Raw genomic sequence first — 27,123 nt, forward strand, 5'->3', positions numbered from 1 at the left:
TAAAGCACATCTTGACTGACTTATCGTATATATGAACGGGAATGTATCAAGGTGCATGTGTATGGCACCTTGCCTGTGATTAAACATAGAAAATGGTTGAAAAAATCAGTCACTTACCTTGTCCTTGACAGAGTAGTTAGTGTTATAGCGGAAGCGTACTCAATGATGGGTGTTGTACGCCTATCATACTAGTATGCCATGCATACATATCAAAGAATTGAATGATAAGACTTGGATTCAAGGATAGTCTCAACTATGTGAGCCACTGGTACATGCCTTCCACGATTACACTAGCATGGATACATCACAGTGCGCCGTTGCAGAACTATGAGCTTATATCCAGACAGTGCCAAAGATGTGTGCCATTATCATTGATTTCAAGTCAATCGATAATACCTTGGCACATAAGAGAAGCCATGCTTGACATGAAGATAGGCAAAGCACTTTGCTTTATACAGTTGCTTCGTATGGAGTCTACCCAAGCACTTTGCTTTGCACAACAGAGAGATCTTGCCCAAAATGAAACGCAAAACATAGACAAAAACAAACAAAACTTGAAATGGACTAACCTTGTTGCCCACTTGTGGGTAGGTGTCTAGTAGTGCGCTCAAATCCATCTCATAACCATATATGCGAATAACTTGAGAGCTATCTGATGTCCTGCACATGCCTTCCTAGCTTGGTTTAATCTGATCTCAAGGGAGAATGAATGCAGACATGTTACAAAGCCCTCCAAGTGCGTATGCCGATAGCATATTCTGACCGTCGATACTGCAGTATGTCTTAGAGTGAAGCCTTGCTTCCCAAAAGTCGATCAGTAAGATGAGATAGAACTGATACTGAATGCTCATAGGAAATAGATACTCTTGCCAATGTACAATATCATAGCAAAAGAAAGTCGATCGTGTCAAGCATTCAAAGAAAAACGGCCTTGACAAAGTCGTGGCCAAAGCGTACATCTTATTGAAAATCCATAGATTACCCAATACTGAAAGAGATAGCTAAAGAACGGTAGATATTGGATTGCCACAAAGTAACCGCTGCTTGTCAAGTTGGAATTATAAAAACTACTGTAAGATTAGTTCAGAATTTTAGACTATAGCTTGCTTATTGATGGACTCGATCAACCTATGAGAGAGCCATGCTCTTTGCCGACTGTGGTAGACATGTCCAACTGGAATCCGTCTGACTCATAGCCATGGATTCCAATAGGCAATGAAACCCCTTGGCATACTAGCATTAATGAAACAACCATCCATATACACTCACAAATCTCCCCAAGTCCGTATGCTTATAGCATAAACAGATCCAATGTATTGGCTCGTAGCCTTGCCAATGTCGAACCCCTTTGGAAAGTAGCTAAAAACTTGAGAGATTTCCTGTCAGAGGCCCAGATCCTCAGCTAGATTTCTTGAAGCAATTAGTGAAACGGTCCTTGCAAAATTGTCGCGGTCATATCCGTGGATTTCTCCCTTGTCGCATGCTTATTGGAACCAATAAGATTTACGTTGCATATTTCACAATTGTACTTTTGAAAACTCTACACTTTGGCCTTGCCGACTTCCTTCGGACCCCTCATCAATCCCTTGATTTGCAAAATATGGTGTCAGTCACATGCATGTTTTGCCTCGGCCCATGGTAAAGCAACACGTGCATGCCTTGCATGACATCCTTGCTACCCGTCATGGCTTATTTTGCATCACTCGAAACCTCTGCAATTTTTGAGAAATGACATAAATTTAATCAGATTCAACCCGTGGACCACTTTGGTCGTCCCGCTCAAGGTCGTCGATTGCGAGTTCAAGAGGGTTGAATGGGCAGCTGCGGCATGATCACGCGGGAGTTGGCTCTTAGCAGGGGAGGGTTCCCAACTTAAGGCAGCCCTTACGGTCAATAATATGAACTCAAGGTAAAAGAAAACATGGTGGCAGCAGTGAGCAACTACACAGGGAGAAAAAATGAGAGGGCAAGCATGGCGGTGATGTTCAAACCATGGACTTTTGACGAACAGCCCTCCTTGGCACAGGGCAAACCCAACAAGCATAATTTGGCACGATTTCATGCAGGTCAAGGCCACCTCCTTTCCAACCCTGCGGCTCTGCACACGCGGGGTGTCTCAGCCCCGACCTCCTGCTTAGCTACAGTACACGCCATGGCTTGCATGTCCTGCTCCTCAAAACGAGAGAGTGAGAGAGAGGAAGAAGATTCTCGAGAGAAGGAGGCCATTCCTCATCCTGAGATCAAGACAGAAACTGAGAGAGTTCTTTCCCTTCCATGGCTTCTCTCCTCCATGCACCGACACCAGTGTAAAGCCTAGGGAACTGCCTACTCTAGATTCACCACCCAGCCTCCCTTATATAGCACCTGGCTACTAGATCCCTATTCCACACTGGAAGCTAGCCACCTACTGGCCCAGGTCCGTGAACTCCTGCCCTTGGCATGACATCTCTCGTGTATTGTATATACGCCCATCACTCTAGGGCTATCCATCTTTTTATTGCACACTAAGTAATACACTCTCTGTTGTGTGCCTTGAGCTTAATTCCAAAAATTGGTACCAAAGCAGGTCACGTCCTCCCGCGCTTAGTCGCCAACATTTCCAGAACACCCTTGCTCGTGTTTTTAGAATTCAACGAGCTTTGGCGAGCGGCAACGTTTCATTTCGGGCTCATTTTGACCTTCGTTTCCACTACAGCCAGATCTGGTGTCAAGAATGTTAAGGAGAAACTAATTTTTGCAGGAGAAGTCATTTCTAGCAGTTCACTTGTGCGGACTATTCTTGATGCTTTGCCAAATTCCTACCAGACTTTTTCTAGTACTTGAAGACTTATGACCCAAGGAAATCCTGAAGTTGTCAAGTTTGATGCATTATGCACATTGCTGTTGTAAGAGTCACTTTCGAGAAAAATCAAGACTGGAAACATGCTTTTATTGCAGCTCAAAGAAAAGGTGGAAACAACAATGTAACCACTTCTTATGGTTCTAGCAAAACTTATGTTCTTAATGCTTTTGCTACTAGTAGCACTTCATCTAACAATTCTGGTGATAAGGGAAAAATAAATATGTGTTGTCATTATTGTAAAGCTAATGATCACTTGATCAAGTAGTGTCCAAAATTGAAGGCAAAAGAGACTGGATCCACTATAGGGTCCAATACAAGTGCAGTGATTGTAGAGTCTTCTGTCAAAGGAGATTGTGATGTTGATGTTGATGCAGAATGGGCATTTAGTGCAGAGTGCACTTATGATCCAATTGTCCATGATGCATGTATGTTAGTTGCTACAGATTCACATATATGGTATTTTGATAGTGGTGCTACAAAGCACAATACCTCACATCATGATTTGTTTACCTCTATTGAGTCTGTCCCTCAAGGGGATACGGTGACTTGTGTCAATAATGCCTCTTATCATGTTCAAGGAATTGGAAAGATTGTGCTTACTGCTATAAACGGCAGTTCTTTCACACTTGTTGATGCATTGTATGTACCTGGGATCAAAAAGAACCTTTTATCTGTATCTACACTTGCTAGACTTGGTCTCGTAGTCAAATTTGTGGATGACATATGTACAATTCATGATCTCAATTTTGGTGATGAACTTGTTGCATCTGGCCTTTTGTGTTGTGGGCCGTATAAGCTCACTTTGTATGACAAGTGTGGAGAAAATTTTGCAAATGCAATGGCAGATTCAAGGGTTGTTTTAGATGCAAAAATGTGGCATGCACGTTTTGGGCATTTGAATTTTGCCAGTTTGCTGCGTTTGCAAAAAATTGATATGGTTGCTTCTTTGCCACCTCTTGAAGCACCTGTTAAACATGTTTGTGAAGGTTGTATTTTGGGTAAAATACAGCATGCTAAGTTTCCAAAGGATGGGTCAGTTCATGCTACATGCAGATTGCAGCTTCTGCATAGTGACATTTGTGGGCCTATGCAAACTCCGTCCTTCAAAAATTACTTGTGTACTTTGTGACTTTCGTTGATGACTATTTCAGGCATGCATGGGTATATCTGTTGAAAGATAACTCCAAAGTGTTTATGTGCTTCAAGCAATTTCTGGATATGGTTGAAAATGCCTCAGAATGTACTATGAGCACCCTCCATTCCAATCGAGGGGGGGAGTATATGTCTCATGAATTTAATGCATTTTTTGCTAATTATGGGATAAAAAACCAATGTACAGTGCCGTATACGCCTCAGCAAAATGGTCTTGCTAAGAGGAAAAACAGGTCTCTTACGGAAATGGCACGATGTATGGTCAAGAGTCAAGCTTCACCAAATTTGTTTTGGCTCGAGGCTGTCATGTGTGACACTTATGTACTCAATAGGTGTCCTAAAAAAGCCTTGAAGTCTATGATTACATATGAATCATGGCATAATAGAAAGCCATCTATTGAGCACATGCGTGTTTTTGGTTGTTTGGCTTATGGTTTAGTGCCACAAGCGCATCACAAAAAATTGGATGATAAGGCTGTCAAATGTGTTTTTGTTGGTTATAGTGCTGAAAGAAAAGGTTATAGGTTGTACCATTTGCAAACAAAGCATATTTTGGTCTCACATGATGTGTTTGTGGAAGATTATGTTCAACCTTTGCTGTCATGTACTAGAGATAGTAATGTAACCTCACAAGACATTTATGACAATTAATTGCCTCTTTTCAGTGGTGGAAGGTTGAATGTAAATTCAAATGAGGAAAATGTACAGTCTATGAGGGTTTCTAAAAATGTTATAGATCATCCTATTACTGATGCAGTTGTACATGATGTTCTTGATGAGGAAAGGACTGAAAATGATCAGGCTAGAGGTATGCCAAAATGGCTGGTGCACACTTTGTGTTGTCGTGAAGCTCTGCTCCCATGCTAAGAAAGATGCTAGAAAAATACACATTGAGCTTAGTTAAAGCTACTTGATTAATGGTAAGTGACCAGGGCTTGTTAACGGGACAAGTTTAATGATTAATGTATGCCAGATGCGGCTTAAAAGGGACAACTGATGCCTTAATGATGCTAAAAAGGACTATTCTTGAAGTGAGCACAAATGGAATATTATGATCTAGAACTGCAGTGCTTGAAGTGCTCTGTCGGCTTGTCTTTATGGCTCATTGATTGGAGCTACAATGAAGAAGTTATGGCAGTTTGAAGTTTAAGTCGATTGTAGATCTATACCAGATTGGGCAACTGCAGATGAGGGGACAAAACTGAAATGAATGCATCGGGCTGAAGTGCTTAATTTTTGGAGCACGTTGGTCTTTTCAGATCAGTGAGTGATCGGATTAAGATTTACCGGGGAGCCGGTTTTGTACCAGTCCTGTCCACTCAATTGGAGTGCCATATGAGAGTTTTTGGGCTTCAACCAGGCTGCTCTAGAATACAGTGCAATTAAAAGATCAATAAGTTCTCGAGGAGCATTGTGTTTGGAATGTCATCTCTTGGAATGCAATGATTGCGGGATAAACCCAACAGAGGCCGAGTCAAGAAATTGGCTATTTTGAGCAAACACTATGGGAGAATGCTACTGTTACCGCACAACATTACCGCATAAGAGGAGAGAGAGAGGTTTAAGAAAGAGAGAGATTGTATGCTGCAGCCTTGCTGGCGGGTTTTCTGATTTTTCCCCGATTATCACCGCATGTATTACCACCCATATAGCCGCACAGATTACCGCAATAAAAAAAAGAATCCACTTGGCCGGCCGCCCCATTCCTCTCCCACTTTTCCCTTTCTATAAATTATATTCTATTTTGTTACTTTTTAGAAATTGGTACCCCCTTTTTGCATGGAGTGTAAGAAATCCCATTCTCATTGGGATTTTTAGTGCCTCTCTTCTCTTTGCTTGCTGATTCTCCTACTCTATCTACTCATTTGTACTCCATGAGATTCTACATCAAAAAATATTTTGTTTCCACCTCAAAATCTTATGTCAATTATGCATTCATATGGAAATGGCAAGCGAACGATGATCAAAATTGTATTGTCTTGCGTTCATAAATAAATAGCCCTTTTGTACAGCATAAGTAGAGAAAGAAGACAAAATCCAAAAGATATTTATTAATTTTCATCCTCCAAGAGATCTCTACAAGTGCTTACATCCATGTCCAACCCCATGGTAGCTAAATCAACAAATAAATCTATTGATTCATCCTCTATATCCTCTCCTGTTGAATCATCATCATCCTCTCCATCCTCGTCCTCCTCCTCACTATGGTTGGTTATTGGGAATGTTTGGTTCTCCTCAACCTTAACTGCATCATCGTCATTGGCGTCTTCTTGAGATGGTATGGTGGGATCTGCCAAAGTCTCTATGTTCGTATCTGCAAAGATAGATCTGCTCCATGGTGTGACTGGAATAACATACCAAAGTCGTCTTCGATACATACAACGCACATAAAACACCTGTAGGTCATAGAGCAAACAACAACATGAATGTAGTTTTATATGTATCATATAATGTTTTAGTGAGTTGCACATGGACTTTACCTACTCACAACTACTAGGTTGCACCAAGTTGTCGGTCTTCCCGCGATGAAATTTCCCGGAGTCTACCTTATAGAGCCCATTCTCATGTCTCTTAACCTCACCCGCAAACCATCGGCAGTCAAAGAGATATTTGTGAAATGTTCTGAAATCCACTTTGACTATCCTCTCTATTGTTCCACATTCCCTCACCTCTTGTGTTGTTGTGTCAAAGTTGCCCATAACTCCACTATCGTGAGTGGTTCGACGCTCATCTACCTTGCGGTTCAAAACTGACCTTCGGACCACATAGATTTGAATGTGAAGGCCTGCAAAAACCAATCAGGATAGATGAGAGAGAGAGAGAGAGAGAGAGAGAGAGAAAGAGAGATGACACACACACACTAAACACATTGAGTATATTACCCTTGGTAGACATCCTCGCGCGTAATCCCATTCTTTAGGGCTTATTTGTTCTCCTTGTGCCTTGGCCTTGGTCATGGAATTGTGTATCCACCCAACTCGAGTTAGATCAGGGTATTTGGCAAGCTCTTTAGGAAAGGGAGGTGCTCGCCTACCGCCATGCGACCTCTTCCATGCTTCCCTCTCCCTTTCTCTCGTTGTACGCACCTCCACATACATATCCACCCATTTGCCCATGATGGGAGCATTGAGTAGACAATGGTTGTTGACTATGGCTTGAAATTCCCTATCCAAAATCAAGAGAGAACCTTGCCCACTTGGAATGTTTGCGTGTTTTTTTGGATCCTCTTCCTCCGTCTTTGAACGAGGCAATGATGGGTCTATTGTGAAAAGATATTGAGAGACATACACAAAATCCTCTTGTACAATCCAACCCTCTGCCATGCTTGCCTGAACACATGAAACCATTAGTGATTAAAGTAACCAATAAAAAGTGTTGTGAATACAATCCAATCCTAATAAGGTTTAAGGCTTAAGATCGATGAATACCTCTGGTTGTGATCGTAGCCTTACAAAGTCTTTCAAGGTCTTCAGGAACCTCTCAAGAAAGAACATCCACCTGGAGTAAACCACACCACAAATGGCTATCTCCTCAACAAGATGGATCCATAGGTGAACTTGGCTAACAAGGATAGAACGTGGGAATGCATCCTCAATAGCACAAGTTGCTTCAATCTCTAGAAGTCGAGCTGTTGGAATGACTGAAACTTCGATTTCTTTGGAACTCACAAACCTGTAACCAAAAAACCCTTCATAATCTTCATAGTAAAGTTAGTCTTCAAAGTAAATTTTAGGAGGGAGGATCAAATGTGCTATACCTGACAACTTCTCCCACCTTGAATATTGCAGCCTTTACCTTCGTGTCCGTAGATCCACTAATGCTAATTGGAAGCACAAACTATTTCACAAACAAAAAGACTTATTAGTATACAGAACCCTAAACCACATACATACATATATACACACACATACACACACACACACATTACCTGAAAAATATTCTGCCAATAATGGGATTTGAGCCCATACAGTTGTGTGGATCTTCCTTTCTTAGTTTTAGTGAAGGCACCCTTGAGTGAACGCATATAACCTGTTGGAGTACGGATGGATGCAATGACTTGTTTCATCCGCTCTTGATCCACCCTTGATAGAATCCTAGGTGCCTTTGGAAGAACCATCTTCCCCCGAGGCCCCATGCGAGGTGTGGCCGAAGGAGGGAGCCTCCTTATGGCCCTCATGTCCTCTCTAGCCCCCAATGAATCTTTCTTGCCTACTATGTGATCCCATATAGCTTGCCCAACATTTTTGAACACATGCATTGGATCCAATAGGTGTTGGATTTTCAATGAAGCCCAATAGGGTAGTGATAAGAAAATAGAGTACCTAGACATACCCCTAGGTGGATCATTGGGAGGAGGCAATGTGTTGTGATGCTCGTTCCAATGTCTTGCCCAATTGGCCATGGTCCAATGGAGTGGCTCCATCCCATTGCATAGTGGAGCATAGGATTGATGTGTGGGCGGCAAGAAGTGATGGTTATTGGGGTAGATCACCTTAACAAGTAGAGCGGGTCTCTCTGTCACGAGTGAGGGTCCACAAGTTAGGCATGCACTATGTTCAGATGTCGATAGTCCTACAAAAACAAAAGACATAACAGCATATAAGTGACCAATGCAAAGACATTAAAGAGCGTCACAAAGTATAAGCTTACTAGAAATCTCTCCAAGCCCGGGGTAATCATGCATGGTCCACATGAGAATGCACTTGATCATTGTGTGCCGATCATGAAGTGGTCTTGATACATCAAAAACGTCTATGCTGTTCCATAGCTCTTGAAGCTCTTCAATCAAAGGTGCTAAATATACATCCATGTTCTTCACCTTGTGTTTTCCTGGGACTAGAAGAGAGAGAAAAATGTTCCCTTCTTGGTTGACTCCCATGGTGGAATGTTGTAGTTCACAACAACCACTGGCCAAGTACTCCATGAGGTAGACCGATGCCCAAATGGGTTTACCCCATCACTAGCCAGACGAAGCCTCAAGTGACGAGGCTCTTCTCTAAACTCCGGCCATGTCTGCTCGATGTGTTGCCATGCCAGCGAGTCAGCCGGCACTCTCATAACCCCATCGATGGAGCAATTTGTCATATGCCATGTAAGAAGATCGCTTGTTCCTTTGGTGTTGAACATGTGCTTGATGCGGGGAATGAGGGGCCCAATGACAAAGAACCTTGCGAGGTATTGTGGTTCCTTGCATTCCCTCTTTGTACCTTGATTCTCCACACTCGGGGCAAGCATCAAGCCTTGCATGTTCATTGCAGAATAGCACGCAATCATTGACACATGCATGTATGCGATCATAGTCCATCCCAAGCCCTTTCACCACCTGTCGTGCCTTCCTTCGATTTTCTGGAAGATGATTTCTTTTAGGCATCATCTTGCCTAATAGCCTATGACATAATTAAAGAACACTCGTTATTGCATATAACCACGAAAAAAACTCACAACTAACACTTATTACACTTAAACGTACCTCAATAGTGCATCGACCCATGCATTGCTCCATCAAACATTGCTTGAATATTCAATATCTCAAGAGACGCTCGTAATATGGAGCAGGAGCATCCCTCGTGAAGAGTAGTGTGTGCTGCCTCTAGCAATGAATCTTTGGTTTTTTGGGCGGCTTCTTCACATGCACACTCAGGCTTACACTCATTATCCGCCTCACGTGCAAGAAGATCCTCAACCATATTGTGCAAATGATCTTCCTCCACCTCCATGTGGGGCGGGGTGGTGGGGAGATCCCCATATGTGGTGGATGTAGGATGCGCATGCGCTTGTGTGGACCCACCCACATCGACCGGCGGGTGTGACCCCCCTCCCATGACTGCTTCCTGACGCAATCGCTCTTCCGTCCTCCTCCCGCCTCCGCCCTCGATCACACTCCAATGGGGAGCGACATCACTGGATGCCAAAACCCTCGGATCGCTAGTTTCCATTCGAGCGCGTTTTCTCGGATCGTCCCATAGTCCATAATCATCCACATGAGCCAAGCATATACGCCGAATCCGTGCAATCACACGCTTACATCGCGTACATGGACATGGTAGTCGCTCGCTCAACCATCGAGTTCATTCCGCGCCAATTGGCGGACCCACGTCATCCCAATCGACCTGCACACACGACCACACACTAAATAAGAAAAAATAAAATAAGAAAAAGAAGAATCAAGAATGTTGGTACTGACATGACACTCATTAAAGATAGAGGGGACTTTAAGGTGAAGAGGTGGGTACAAGACGTCATCCAGTCGGTGTAACCTTAATGGCTCATCAGAGCTTTTCGCGGTAATACGCGCGAGAAGTCACGCGGTAATAAACGCGTGAAATTTACAGCAAAGTTTTTTATATAAAGGGGGCACCTACGTGCCCCCGCGAAATTGAATGCCAAAAATTCAAAAACGAGCTCCTTCTCTACGCGGGCCTGTTTCCCTCTCCATCTCCAAGCTCTCTCTCCTTCTCCCTCTCCATCTCCAAGCTCTATTACTCTCTTCATCTCCATCCCCACCATATCCAAGCGATTGAGGTCACGACTGTAAGTGCTCGAACTCTCTCTCTTTCTTCTCGTTCTTCTACACACACACACACAAACACATACACACACACACATGCACACACACAATGTATACACACACATGCACTAACATGCACACACATTGTACACACACACACACACACACACTAGTTTGTGCACAATCACACACTAATGCAAGCATTAGTGTGTGCATGCATTATACACACACTCATGCTTGCATTAGTGCGTGCATGCATTACAAGCACACACTAATGTTTGCATTAGTGTGTACATGCATTATACACACACACTAATGCTTGCATTAGTGTGTGATTGTGCACAAATTAATGTGTTTTCACACACTATTTTGTGCACAATCACACACTAATGTCCGCATTAGTGTGTGCATGCATTATACACACACTAATGCTTTCATTAGTGTGTGATTGTGCACAAATTAGTGTGTTTTCACACACTATTTTGTGCACAATCACACACTAATCTAATGCCCGCATTAGTGCGTGCATTCGTTACAAGCACACACTAATGCCCGCGTTAGTGTGTGCATGCATTATACACACACTAATGCTTGCATTAGTGTTTGATTGTGCACAAATTAGTATGTTTTCACACACTATTTTGTGCACAATCACACACTAACGCCCGCATTAGTGCGTGCATGCGTTACAAGAGCACACTAATGCAAGTGTTAGTGTGTGCATACCTCTCTAGCACACACTAATGCTTGCATTATTGTGTGCTTGTGCACAAATTAGTGTGTCTACACACTAATGCATGCACAAGCACACACTATTGTGAGCATTGGTGTGTGAAAAAATTGCACACATTAATGCAAGCATTAGTGTGTGCTTGTGCACTAATTAGTGTGTGAAAACACACTAATGCATGCACACACACACACACACACACACACACACACTAATGCGAGCATTAGTGTGTGCATGCGCTACAAGCACACACTAATGCTTGCATTGGTGTTTGTGTGCATGCATTGGTGTGTTTTCACACACTAATTTGTGCATAAGCACACACTAATGCAAGCATTAGTGTGTGCATGCATTACAAGCACACACTAACGCCTGCATTAGTGTGTGCTTGGACATGCATTAGTGTGTTTTCACACTAATGCTTGCACAAGCACACACTAATGCAAGCATTAGTGTGCATACGTTACAAGCATACCAAAACATACCTCCATGTGGGTGTGCGATGATGTTGATTGAGACCCCAATGATCACTGAGAAGCCCAACGGTAGTTTAAGGTCTAACACACACACACTAGATTAATTTCTTTGCCACACACTACCGCACACACACAATAGATTAATTAGAAGTGCACACACACACTCTAAATGGATGAAAAAAAAATAAGCACACAAACCATTTCTTAAATAGGAGATAAAAGGAATCCTATGCAAGGAGGAATCCTATGCAATAAAGAATCTCACTTTGACTAGAATCCAATGTTAATTAGGGTCCCTTTTTTTTGTGAAATTGTAGGATATGGCATCCTCTTCCACGCCCGGCTATAGGACCATAGAGGACTTTCTCGCCGACGGCCTCTCTTACGAGGACTCTTGTGATGCTTACTACTCGCAGTCTTCCTCCCACAAGCCACAATCGTCCTTCGGCTTTCGATGGTTTGGAGATGCAGCACACGACCCCGATCTTGAGAGGGCATACCGCGCCCAGGCAGAGTGGCTATCCTCGCAGCAGAGTCTTCTAGGGTAGTACACACCCTCACAGTTGGCTGCCTATGGGCTCTCACCGCTTGCGACACCGGGTGCCGGCACTCCCTACGTGCAGAGTGTTCCTCCCACAGCACCTCCCTCCACCTTACCCTCGACTTTCCCGTCACCCGTACCTCCCTCCACCTTGCATTTGCAGTGATCCACACCCGCACCGTCGAGTTATCCGTCGCCTACACCACCCAGCCGTTCGGGCTCGGGCTAGCGCACTTCGGGTGGATAGGCGCTCTTCCCGTAGTGGTGGCTCACGCTCTAGTCGAGGTAGTGGCTCATGCTGCTTTGGTGGTGGAGGGGGCAGTGCTACAGATTCACCTCCTCTTACACCCCGACCTCCTCGCTCACCCCTTGGAGATCCACATGAGGATGAGGACCGCGATGCGCCCGCCCCGGACGCTCGTGGCTACTACTATTATATACATCGAGGGGGGGGAGGTGGATCTAGGTTCCTCTTTGGGGAGGACATTTCGAGGGCACCTTAACCAGCTGATCCACTCGACATACCAAGATTGCTTTAAATCTTTCAAAGATTAGGACCCAACCGACTTGACGTACATTCACACGACATTGCTCATGCGGTTCCGTAATCCGGAAGTGGAAGAGTTCTCCAGGCAGTGGCTCGAGGGGTACGTCAAGAATTTCTTGAAAAATAAGAAGTCCAGTGTGCGGAGGGCGGCAAAGCGAACATTTGAATCTGAGGGTCACAACTATCGCCCTGGAAATGTTCAGGACGAGGAGTGGGAGAAAGCCCAGGGCGAGCTGGAGGACAAGAGAGCGGCAGGTGCTAGGGCGCACACTCGGCAGGTGGAGGCGAGGGCGCAGCAAACGCCCACGCATTACGGCTCGGGCAGAAAAGCAGCATGGAAAGATAAATCTGTTAGTGCCTGTATTTTCATTTGAATTGATTTAATTTGTGGTAATAAGGTTAGGTTTGTGATATTTTTTAATTGATATATAGCAAAATATTACTATGACCCGCCCAAGCCGAGAGATCCAGAGATATAGAGAGAGCCACTCCGAATATCAGACATGGTGCTGGCTGTATGAAAACAACAAAATCAATCGCGAAGAATTTGAAATGCATGTCGTACACTACAGCCTGTAAGTGTGAACTTTTTTCAAAAATGAGTGCATGTAGAATTATGTATCCATTTGTATTAATTAAAGGTTTTGTTGTTTTTTTCTTTTCCAGAGTCAGGGAATCCCTCGAGAGGTCCTAGGATCCGAGTAGCTCAATCCTCCGAGTGTTTTTGGGCCCGTCTTCTTTTGGCCATACTTGTATAGCCCCCATGTATCACCTATTTGGGCAATTTTGTAGTATCCAATATAATTAAACACTTGATTTTGGCCCAAAGTCTTCTTTTGGCCACAGTTGTATAGCCACCATGCATCGCCTATTTGGGCAATTTTGTAATGAACAGTTTCTCCAATATGATTAAACATTTGATTTTGGCCCAAAGTTTTTGTGCAATGAAATTGTTGTTTTTTTATTTATTAAATGTATAGAAAAAAAAGGCAAATGACCATTTGGATGGGTCCTACCAAGGACCATCCAAATGGTCATCTGCTTTTTTTTTAAATACTCGCGTGTGCGGTAATGCTTGCGGTAAATCTTGTTGTAATGCCCGCAGAAATAAGCGCGGAAATATAGCCGGGCCGATTACCGCACGCATTGCTGAAGGACCATTACCGCGAGCATTGACTCCAGCATTACCGCCTCCGAGATTTTTTGACTTGAACTTTTCCTTTGTTTTTGTGCGTCTATCTGATCGGTAATGTGTTCGAAATGTCATAGTGAGATGCAAAAGCAATCACTTATACTTGCATCTGAACGGCTATGGCAATGTCTGCAACACTGAAATGGGCAACAAAACTCACGATGTGAAAATCAGTCCATGGCTACTGGAGGAAGATGTCGTGCTTGGCAAGTTTGTTTTTGATATTCTACTGTGAAGCAATGCCTTGCCCGATAATGCATGCAAAAGGTGATGCCCTTACAAAAGCCAAGGGCATGGCCGCTTGCCCAAGCCAACCCAAAGGCCACCCAAAGGCTCATATAATGGCCGCCCGCCCAAGAACCCAAAGCATGGACGCCCAATTAATAAAGAAAAAGGCTTTAGTGTGTATGAAAAGGGGGAAAGAAACATGGATATGGTGGCAAGCAGCAAAGAGAGCGCAGGAGGGGAGAGAAATATGCTCAGCACGCACAGTGGAGACCTCCGATGACACTGACTAAGAAGCAGAAAATGATCATCTTGTAGGGGCGCTCCCATTCGGCGCCAATTGTGACAATTGTAGGGGCGCTCGAAATCCGTTGCCATGTCATCGACATCGCTCCCATGCCACGCCAATCACGGAGCCATGACTGCGTGGTGGGGTAAAAAACAGGGTTAGTTTTTTTTAGGGAGGTGAGAAGGGAACAAGAATGAAGCAAGGGAGATAATGAGGGGCAAGGCATAAGGAGGAGCAGGGAGTCGAAGGGCGAGAAGGGGAAGAAGCTCGCGTCTCATCCTCAACAAAAAAGATCTTTCTCTCTCTCTCTCTCTCTCTCTCTCTCTCTCTCTCTCTCTCTCTCTCTCTCTCTCTCTCTCTCTCTCTCTCTCTCATCCTCGTACAAGCAAGACGCTCTTTCTCTCGTGCTTGAGAGAGCAAAGAGCTCGAGAAAGCAAAGCATCAAGGAGGAAGACAAGATCACCAAGCTATCTCTCTCTCGTACTCGTTTAGTAAAGGAAAGGAAACAATCTTGCTCTCTCTCTCTCTCTCTCTCTCTCTCTCTCTCTCTCTCTCTCTCTCTCTCTCTCTCTCTCTCTCTCTCTCTCTCTCTCTTGGTCCTAATCAAGAGAGGAGCATGTAAGGGAAACGAGGAGCAATCGAGGGTTTATTACCATATACATGTGGTAGTGATGTGTGTGAACACACTAGGACCGCAGGGGCATTTTTTCCCTCTTTAGGAGTTTTTTTCTCCCGAGCATTGTATATACGCCCATCACTCTAGGGCTGTGTATCTTTCCATTGCATACTAAGTAACACACTCTCTATTGTGTGCCTTGACCTTCCTTCGTCTTCTCCAAGTTGTGTGATTCTCTCTGCAACCCTTATTCCATCAATTGGTATCAGAGCAGGTACATTCTCCTGGGCTTAGTTGCCAGCTGCTCCAACACACGCCTGCTCACTTTCTCCGATTTCAATGAGCTTTGGCAAGCGTTTGCAGGTCGACAAAAAATTTGGGACAGCTCCAAGAGCTAAGTCTGCTCAGATTTTTTATTCGGGCTCATTTTGGCCTCCGTTTCCACTACAACTCATAGTCTTCTACGGTTTGTGCTATACAGCACGTGTTGTTCCCGCTCGGTTTCTCCTATTTTTGGGTAGTTTTCACATCATGTGCACCATTTACCATGGCTGACAACAACACAGATGTGTTCAAGATGTTTACTGCCGAGGACAGGTTGGATGGGGACAACTACCCTATGTGGGCTTATATGATGCAACATGTTCTTGTGTCAAAGGGCGTATGGAACATTGTGCAGGGCATTGATGTACATCCTGGTTCTGAGGATGTAGGCGATGTTGAGGATGTTGCAGGTCTTACTGCAAGGATTGTTGCTATTAGAGTTGTTTTTCCTATGGCAGAACAAGCTCGTTGGGATGTAAAGGATGCGCAGGCTCATACATTGATTGCGTTGTCTGTGAAGCACACCATTGTTCCTCACATCCGTTCAGCAAAATCTGCAAAACAGGCTTACAGGCTTTTATTGCTTCTCAAAGAAAGGGTGGTAACAGCAATGCGGCCACTTCTTATGGTTCTGCTGTGAGTGGCAAAACTTCTGTTCCTAATGCTTCTGCTGGCAGCAATTCGTCTGGAAATTCTGGTGATAAGGGAAAAAAGAAGATGTGTTTCCATTATTGTAAAGCTAATGATCACTTGATCAAGTCGTGTCCTAAGTTGAAGGCCAAAGAGGCTAAGAAGAAAGAGGGTGGTTCCACTACAAATGTTGGTTCCACTACAAATGCAGCCATTGTTGAGTCTTCTATGAAAGGAGATTGTGTTGCTAATGTTGATGCAGAATGGTCTTTTAGCGCATAGTGCACTTACAATCCTACTGTCCATGATGCATGCTTGTCAGTTGTTGCAGATTCACATGTGTGGTATTTTGACAGTGGTGCTACAAAGCACATTCTCACATCGTGAATTGTTTACCTCTCTAGAGCCTGTCCCTCATGGGAATTCAGTCACTTGTGCCAACAATGCCTCTTATCCGGTTCAGGGAGTTGGAAAGATTGTGCTTAGTGCTGCAAATGGCAGCTCCTTCACACTTGTTGATGCACTTTATGTACCTCGGATCAAGAAGAATCTCTTCTCTGTATCCACACTTGCTAGACTTGGACTTAGCAAGTACACAATTAAGACCCTTGAATTAGCATGCTATTTAAAAAACAACATATAAGTACAAAATTTTACTCATTTATTCTCATGTATGGCTTTCAACGTTGATCATCAATTTTGATGGGCTTTATCCTACATTGTAGGTTGATTCTTTAACAAGTTCAAGATCATGATAAGAAGCATGCTTATTAAAAGAGTCATCGAGTCCCTTTCAAGAAAGGTGATAAGGTGTTTTTACGGTCAAAAATTCTAAAGACTGAACCAACAACTAAGTCATCTCCAAGATATTGTGGTCCACTCAAAGTACTAAATCAAATATGATAAATGATCTACAAATTTAAACTCCCATATATCCCACTCTCGAGTCCATTTGGTGTTTCCTCTAGGTCACTTAAGAAAATCCTTACAAGAGGATGACAATGTTATTTCTCAGAATCTCTTAAATATATACTTCATTTAACCTCTTTGATTATTGCATCGGACCAAAAAGATTATGGATTTTCATCAAATGTACACATCACATCCTTTTTTTCTTAGATTCTCACGTTATGTGGAATATTTATATACTAGTTTTATAAATGGACACTAAAGCGTCCTACTTTTTCAAAAACTTGTCATAATTATTCAATGCAGCTAGAAACAAAATTTATAGCTCATGTTCATGCCTTAGGTCAGTTATGAGGTGAAGAACATAAGAAAAGTTTTCATTTTTCTTGTCATAATAATTCAATGAAGCTAGAAACAAAATTAAAAGCTCATGTTCATGCCTTATGTCCGTTATGAGGTGAAGAACACTAAAAAAAGGATTCATTTTTCCAAATTATACCATATTAAGACTATGGTACGTGATAAGTTTAAGATGGAAAAATCATAAAAAATTAGTGTAGTTTTTTAAAAAAATTAAAAAAATGAATATAACTTCCCACCAAAATAAGTTTTTGCAGAGATTTCAAGCCTTATGGATAGGAAAAAAGTTTTTACAACAAGAACTTGAGCTTCATAGCTTAGTTTCTAGACCATATTTGTGTTATAATTTTTAAAGAAATGGTATTTTGAAGCCTCTTTCATTAACATGATGAGGTTACGGGTTGAAATATAAGGTCTAAAATAAATCTAAAGGCCAACGCCCATCAACTAAACATTTTTTGAGGTTTCAAACTCACAAGTATCTTGTAATTTAAGCTCTTTCAAGAAAATTTATTGTGACCATATAGATGTGGTAGTGATGTGTGTGAACACGCTAGGACTGTCAGGGCATTTTTTCCCTCTTTAGGAGGTTTTTTTCCCCGAGCATTGTATATATGGCCATCACTCTAGGGCTATCTATCTTTCCATTGCACCCTAAGTAACACACTCTCTATTGTGTGCCTTGAGCTTCCTTTGTCTTCTCCAAGCTGTGTGTCTTTCTCTACAACCCTAATTCCAACAATTGGTTTCAGAGCAGGTTGCATCCTCCCGGGCTTAGTCGCCAGTAGCTCCAACACACGCGTGCTCACTTTCTTCAATTTCAGTGAGCTTTGGCGAGCATTCACAGATCGACAAATATTTTGGGATAGCTCGTAGAGCTTACTCTACTCAGATTTTTGATTCGGGCTCATTTCGGCCTTCGTTTCCACTATAGGCAGGTGTGCACAAGCTATTTCGTCATTTTTTGCAGAATTTCTGTCAGTCCCATTTTTTCAATAACAGGGGCCTTACAGCCTTTTATGGTTTGTGCTATATAGCACGTGTTGTTCGTGCTTTGTTTCTCCTCTTTTCGAGAAGTTTTCACATCAGGTGCTGCATTTACCATGGCTACCAACAGCACAGATGTCTTCAAGATGTTTGCTGCTGAGGACAGGTTGGATGGGGACAATTACCCTATGTGGGTTTATATGATGCAACACATTCTTGTGTCAAAGGGCATCTGGAATATTGTGCAGGGCATTGATGTACGTCCTGGTTTTGAGGATGCGGGCGATGTTGAGGATGTTGTAGGTCTTGCTGCAAGGATTGCTGCTATTAGAGTTGTTTTGCCTATGACAGAACAAGCTCGTTGGGATATAAGGATGCGTAGGCTCATGCATTGATTTCCTTGTCTGCGAAGCGCACCATTGTTCCTCACATCCGTTCAGCAAAATCTGCAAAATAGGCCGGGGATATTTTGGCTGGTCTTTATGCAAGTCGCAATGACGCTAAAATTGCTTTGCTGTGTTAAGAGTTGGAGTCGAAGATTATGCATGAGGAAGATGATATGGACACTTTCCTTGCTAGTGTCAAGGATATCAATGAGCAACTTATTTCTGCAGGTGAAGTCATTTCAGACAGTTTCCTTGTGCAGACTGTTCTTGATGCCTTACCAGATTCCTACCAGACTTTTGCTAGTCCAGATGCAAAACTTTGGCATGCACGTTTTGGTCATCTACATTTTGCCAGTTTGCTGCATTTGCAGAAATCTGATATGGTTGCTTCTTTGCCTCCTCTTGAAGCACCTGTCAAACATGTTTGTGAAGGTTGTATTCTGGGTAAAATGTAGCGTTCTAAGTTTCCAAAGGATGGTTTAGTTAGGGCCACATGCAGGTTGCAGCTTGTGCATAGTGATGTTTGTGGGCCCATGCAAAGTCCGTCCTTGGGCAATTACCTATACTTTGTGAATTTCATTGATGATTACTCTAGGCATGCATGGGTATTTCCACTTAAAGCAAAGTGCAAAGTTTTTATGTGCTTCAAACAATTTCTGACTATGGCTGAAAATGTCTCAAAATATACTATGGGCACCCTCCGTTCTGATCGAGGGGGGGGAGTATATGTCTCATGAATTTAATCCATTTCTGGCTAGTCGTGGGATAAAACACCAATGTACAATGCCTTATACACCTCAACAAAATGGTGTTGCTGAGAGGAAAAACAGGTCACTTATGAAAATGGAACGATGTATGTTCAAAAGTCAAGCTTTACCGCATTCTTTTTGGCTTGAGGCCATCATGTGTGCCACTTATGTACTAAACAGGTGCCCTATGAAAGCTTTGTAGTCTATTACTCCATATGAAGCATGGAATGATAGAAAGCCTTCTATTGAGCACATGCGTGTTTTTGGCTGTTTGGCATATGCTTTGGTGCCACAAACACAACGCAAAAAACTGGATGATAAGGCTGTCAAATGTATTTTTTTTGGTTATAGTGTTGAAAGCAAAGGTTACAGGTTATATCATCCGCAAACAAAGCGTATTTTGGTTTCACGGGATGTAGTGTTTGTGGAAGATTCTGTTCAACCCTTGCTGTCATGTACTAGAGACAGTAATGTAAGCTCACACATTTATGACACTTTGCTGCCTCTTTTCAGTGGTGGAAATACGAATGTAATTTCCAATGAGTCAAATGTACACACTATAGGGGTTTCTGAAAATGTTACAGATCAGCCTATTACTGATGCAGATGTATATGATGTACTTGATGAAGAAAGGACTAAAAATGAGCAGGCTAGAGGTATGCCAAAATGGCTGGTACACACTTTGCGTGATAGTAAATTGGATGCACCTTTGTCTAGTCGTACTCGTTCAAGCTCTCGCCATGCATCGTATGCATCAGATTGTTATGCTTTGGCTGTCTCTAGCTTACATGATGAAGCATAGAATTTACAAAATTGGATGGCTGCCATGCAATCAGAATATGATGCACTTATAGAAAATGACACATGGACTTTATGTGATTTTCCTCCTGGCAAAAAGGCCATTGGTACGAAATAGGTTTACAAGTTGAAACGCAAGCCGGATGGTGAGATCGATCTCCATAAGGCTCGACTTATTGCAAAGGGTTATTCACATAAAAAAGGAATATATTATGAAGAGACTTTTTCTCCCACTTGTCTTATGACTACTGTGCGCTTTCTATGTGCATTGGCAGCTCATTTTGGCTGGGATGTACATCAATCAGACATTGTTACTGCTTTCTTGAATGGTGACATATTTGCGGGAGTTTATGTAATGCAGCCTCATGGTTTTGTCATGAAAGGACAAGAGGACAAAAGTGTGCAAATGTAACAAGGCTTTGTATGGGTTGAAGCAATCTCCTCATGCTTGCTATGAGAAAGCTGACACTCATTTGGTCAAACAAGGCTTTTGTAATAGTCTAACAGAATGAACATTGTATGTAAAGCATGAGGGTGGTGTCCTTCTCATTGTGGTTCTTTATGTCGATGATTTGCTGATCACTGGACCACATGAGAGACATATTGCTGAATTTAAGGTTGATTTGAATGCTACTTTCAAGATGAAAGATTTGGGGCTGTTGCATCATTACTTGGATATACAGTTTAAGCAGTGTGATGGTGGTATTGCCTTGTGTCAGAAAAGTTACATAGAGACATTGCTATGTAAGTTTGGACTTGAGGATTGCAAACCTATTGCCACTCCCATCGAAACATGTTTGAAGTTGAGTCTACATGATGCTGGCAATCCTGCTGATGTCACTCTTTATCAAACTACTGTTGGCATTTATGTATGCAACACGAGGTTAGATATTTAGTTTGGAGTCTCACAGGTCAGCAAATTTATGCATAGCCCAGGGTCTAAGCATTGGCAGGCTGTCAAGAGGATTTTCCGCTACCTTAGTGGCACTTTACATCTTCGCTTGTTTTATCCCAAGGGGGGATCAGTGCCGCCAGACTTACATGCTTTTTCCGACTCAAATTGGGTTGGTTGTTTTGACATGCAAGTGTCCACAAGTGGTTTTTGTTTGATGCTTGGCAGTTCATGTATATCATGGTTGCACAAGAAGCAACCTACTATGGCCACTTTGAGTTGTGAGGCTAAGTACAAGGCAGTCTTCATAGCTATGGTTGAGTGTATGGCTCAGATGCCTTATGGCTGATTTGGGTGTTGGATAGGACACTGCCAACACTATATACACGGACAGTCAAAGTGCATTGGCAGTTGCGAGAAACCTAGTTTTTCATGCTCGCCAAAGCACATTGAGGTGCATTACTACTATGTCAGGGAGAGGCTCTTAGCAGGAGAGATCATCTTGGATTATGTGCCAACACAGGAAAACCTTGCAGATCTTTTCACAAAAGCATTGTCTTGTGAGAAGCTTGAAGCTTTCCGCAAAGCTTTGGGATTACTCCCCTTTGTGGATTGATCATGTCCTCAGGGCATGGCACTTCCCTTTACTCATGTACCAGCTCTTGTTCACCACATCACTCTAGGGGGGATTTGTTACCATATACAAGTGGTATTGATTTTTGTGAACACACTAGGACCACCAGGGCATTCTTTCCTTCTTTAGGAGGTTTTTTTCCCCGAGCATTGTATATACGCCCATCACTCTAGGGCTATCTATCTTTCCATTGCACACTAAGTAACACACTCTCTATTGTGTGCCTTGAGATTCCTTTGTCTTCTCCAAGCTGTGTCTGTTTCTCTGCAACCCTAGTTCCAACATTTATAGTGGGTAATTTCTTGCAAAACAAACATTACTATGAAAAACAAATTAAAGTGTGCACATAGATTCCCCAATTGTGCCCCATATGAGGTATGCGTATACAAATATATGAGATGAATGAACAAATCCAAAGTTGGACTTTATTTTAAGGCTAATATTTGATAAATAAATAATAACATGCACATTTTTTGGGATATGGCATAGATCACCAAATAGGGCTTGCATAACCATCAAATAGTATCGTTGTAAGTACTTCAGTGATAGATCTAATATATACGCAGTATAAGACAATGAAAATTTAGATGAACTAAATGTTCTATGTCGTCATTAATTGAATTCACAAGTGTTGCATATTTGACCCACGTGACTCACAAATAAAAACATTCACATGAGAGTTGCAAAAATGTCGAGCACATATATTAGTAATCACCATGGATTATTGCATGCACCTTGCTCATTTGTGAAATTAATAGAATCATAAAATACTCATTTTTTATTTTCTTCTTTCTTTTGAGTAGACTACTACTTTTAGATGCAACAGAGACACCCACAAGATGGCTAAGAAAATCAATCTTTTGCCCGTGAGTGTCTTCAACAATGGAATCTTGCTTTTGAGTTTCACCAACCATCAAGATCTCATGTGATAGCCCTTCTATCTTACTCTTTTTCTCTTTCTTTTTTGTTGTAGGATGGCTAGCATACTCAATCATTGCATCCTTAGCCACATGAAGATCTCATGTTTTCGCTTCCGGTGTGCATTTATTCTGAATTGTAGATGGATTTTCCATCTCTAGAGATACATCTACAAGTGGATTTAACCATCAACTTGTTGAAAATTATTAGCAAATGGAATAGATGGGCACCCTCATAGTCGGCTACCGCATCATGAAGTCACCAACTGTAATCCCTTTTTTTTTTTTGAGAAATCTTTGTAAACATGAGGAACTCTAGTTCTATAAGTGAAGTGATCTCTGAGCCGATTTCTATAAAATGGTGAGTTGTAAAATTTGATTTTGAGTATGAGCCTTGTAAACCAGCCACTGGCCAAAATAATTCCTTGGTATAAAGCCTAATTTTGTAAGTTTGAACATACCACTTATCATTATCAAAGGTTTCTGGGAGGTTTCAAGTGCACGACTGAGAGCAACTACTCGTATGCGACTTGTAATCCTCTTTTCTTGAGCTCTGGTAATCCATTTTTTTTTTTACAATTGCATTGTGCTCCTTGTCTTCTTGTGGGATTTAAGTATAACCATTCTCAATTTTGTTGTGGTTTGCAACTACGTGTTGGCCATATTAATCGGTTGTTTTGAGTGCATTAATGGTGTTGTTTTTTGACACTTCTACCATAGGAGAGTGTTCCTAGACCATAGGGTGACCATTGTGGACTATTTTGTTGTAGTTTTCAAGACCTTGAACGTGATGGATCGTGAGTTTGGTACCTTGCCGGATTGTGACCAGACTTGGTAGGATAGTGCCCCTAGGTGTCTTAGACCTCCTTGTAAAGTTTTGTTGTGATTGGACTTTGTTTGAGTGCCGAAATGGACTCATAACCTAGAGCAGTGAGACGGGACATAGGCAAATTGCCTAAGTAGGGAGTGATGGACTTTCTATTGCTAGGGATAGCTTTGTTTTGTAGGTTCACTTCTTGAGGTTGACACCCTCAAAGAGTGTCCGTGCCCCATCGGAGTCGCTTCCCTGAGTATTGACATTGTGTTAATGCTAGACAAAAATGTTGCAGACAACCCCGATTATGGCAACCCGCTAACATTGGCATCATTGTCGGGGATAGTGATCCTTAGGTGGTGAGTGACCTAGTCGTAGCTTTTACTTTTGAGACCTTAAAAATGTTTTCCATTCTGTTTATACCTTAGCATTCAAGAAGCTAGACACGGAGTTTAGTGCTTGGTAGAGGCTAGAAGTTGGGGACTTGCTAGATCCACTCTTGAGAGGCATAGGGAGTTGTGAGTGAGGTAGAAAAGCATCTCATTCTATATTTTTCTCGATGCTTTGAAAGTAATGTCCCATCATCCATTTCACTTTAGATTTTGTACTCTTTGTTTTTTTTGTTCCTAGAATTTTAACGCTTAGGAGTAGATTAGGTAACAACCAAAACCATCAAATTGGTTTGAGAAGTTTAGGGAAAAAAGTGCAAAATCCATATTTTGGTAAGTGAGACCCTAACTCTGAACATTTGGAAATTTGATGGTCAGAACTCAAAAGCTGATCTAAACCCAAAATATGTGCAAAAAGGGGATAACCAAACCTAAAAGAATCAATATGGAAAGTTTCAATCCATTTGTTGCAAGAACATGAATCACGATCCATGTCCCCTGCAACTATTTGAGTAGAAACTGATACCATTGGGTCCACGGTGGTTCCTAATCATTGAATACACCCTTTGGGTGGAAAATTGAGACTGAAAACTAACTCAAATCAAGAAGCTGGGCAAAAGGAACAAAAACCTTAAAAACTGAACAAAATTTGGGGCATTTCAACATTTTTAGATCCAAATTCAAAAAGGAGTGAAAAACTAATCTCTACAAGGCTTAAGCATTCTACAGGCCAAATTTCATGTTCAAAAGTGGTCAAACATGGTCCATGGATCTCGATCCATGTATCTTTTGATCATTTGGGGCTAAGATTTGAGTAGTAGATAGTTGACAAAATTTGGAACAACTTTTGCGAAGGGCACCATAAAAAAAATTACAAAAAAATTGATCAAATCATCAAAAAATGAGTTTCTAGTCAGAAACCATAGGGTAACACAAAGTTGTGCTTTTGATTAACAAAAAGTTTTCCAAATCCAAAAGTAAGTGATGGAGTAGACTATTTAGACTGCAAGTAGTTATCAAGCCAAATTTGGGGTCAAGATCTGATGAAACATGGATCGTGATCCATGTACCTTTTATTATTTTCTGGACAAAGACCATACAGACTTGTAGCAAAGGCCAATACAAACAATATATCTAAAAATAATGTTGCCAAAAAACTTCAAGAAGTGGGTGAAAAGAGGGAAAAAGTACTTCAAGTCCAAAAACCGCCAGATAGACCTAGGTTTTGACCTTTGGGTGACCTCAATTGATCAAAGTCACATAAAAACATATAGCAAGGATTAGGGGACTAAGGGGAAGCTGTACATCAAGTGTGCATTCTGACCTAAAGGTACATGGATTGCGATCCATGTTCCTTTGTCATAGATTGAGCCCAAATTCATACTAGAGCTAGCACTACTCCCTAGAAGAATAGTGGTCTTTTCAAAACTCAATTTGGACAAGCCAAACAAGAATTTCTTCCTAAAGTACATGAAAATTTTGTTGGTTCCAAATTTTGACTAATAGAGTGACTGTAAATACATAGGCATCAAGTGTTTTTTGTACAGATTACAAGAGCTACAGTGACAACTCAAAGTGCTTTCAATTGGAGGATATGAATGCATCATAAGAGGTAACATGTTAGGTTATTGCCAAGTGACTTCTTGATGTATTTGTGATCAAGTAAATTATAACCGAGTAGAAACCCTACTGCTAGGGACCAAGTTAGTCAGATCGCAACCAAAGAGAGTGTCAATTAGGGATCGTTGCCAACTTTAGAGCCATTTCTAGAGGAGAGTCTTTCTGATACTTCTTCAGAGAGATTCTATACCTATATGTATAAAGGATTCAAGAGTGTGAGTTTCAAGTAAAATATCAATCCTACTAAGCGCAACCTCACACTACTTGTAGATTATTGTGGGGATCAATACTTTGATGAGGAAGGAGACATGTATTTAGGTGTGCACAATCCCTTTATTACGGACAAGTGGGGATTGACAGGAACTAAAGATAAAGTTGATATCAAGCCTTAGGAAAAGCCACTGAAGTTGGACATTCCCAATGCGAAGCTTAGGCAAGTGAATGTGTCTACTCGTGTCAACATGGACAATGCGCATGTGGGTTTCTACAAGTATGATAACGGAGAGCATATTCTCTTTTACAGATGTGATGAACCCAATGTGAGGGAGTTGACGAAGCAAAAATGCTTATAATTATTCACGTACAAAGTGAAGAGAGATACTCAAGTGATCATACTGGGCCAGTATGGTCGGTGATACTCGGTCATGGATTGCAAAGATCTTGAGGGATATATGTACTTCGGAGGGCCACTCCACTAGTACTATGTCACTACCAGTACTTATAGACCAAATGTATTTGAAACAAGGCTAGAAACCACAAGAAGGAGTCCCGCGAGGACAAGAGTAAAAGGTTCATTATTGGAAACCTAGACCGATGGGATCCTTGAGTTCTAGGGTTCCAATGACCATGCATCGGGACAGTGAGGCTTTAGACATGATTTACACTACAAGGGTTCCAGACACAGAACCAAGGGTAGAGATGCAGGACCACATGAGAGAGTTTCTATCCAAACTCCCTCTAGAGTACCTACCAGTGGATATGAGGCAAGAGATGTGGTCTTTGTGGAGCCTAAAATGATGAAAATGGTAGGTAAAACACGACGGATACGACCATCCCAAGTAGAAAGTATGCGCCCAAAAGTACAACGGATCAAAAGATCCCTCTGCGCATGTTTCTCTTTTTAAACAAGTCTTAAGAGCAAAACAAGTTGCATATTTTTGTATGCAGTACAAAGAATTTGGATTGACACTAGAAGGAGAAACGTTGACCTAGTTTCAACCATTGAATATCAGATATTTCTTAAATATTAATCAACTCTTGCAAGATTTTGCAGAGGAATTCTCTAGAAGAGAAATCAAGAATAATATAGTTTCCCAAATCTATAATTTTGAGCAAAAGGAGAATGAGAAGATGAAGGAAGCTTTGCTTTGCTTCAATCAGTATATCAAAAGATGTCCTACGTGAGAGTTACCGCAAGATGAATGACTATAAATTCTCTTCATAGAGGGCTTGAGGAACAAAACTCTAAAAAAGAACTTGCACTTAAAGGCATGCACAACATTTGACCAGGTCACTCGAGAAGTGTTGTATCTAGTGGACAGTTCCAAGACGTACGGAGAGGTAACCAAGACGTGGACATGACCACCAGTATCATCC

Source organism: Adiantum capillus-veneris, chromosome 4 (genome assembly GCF_014529385.1).
Source record: "Adiantum capillus-veneris isolate H3 chromosome 4, ASM1452938v2, whole genome shotgun sequence".
NCBI lineage: Eukaryota > Viridiplantae > Streptophyta > Polypodiopsida > Polypodiales > Pteridaceae > Adiantum > Adiantum capillus-veneris.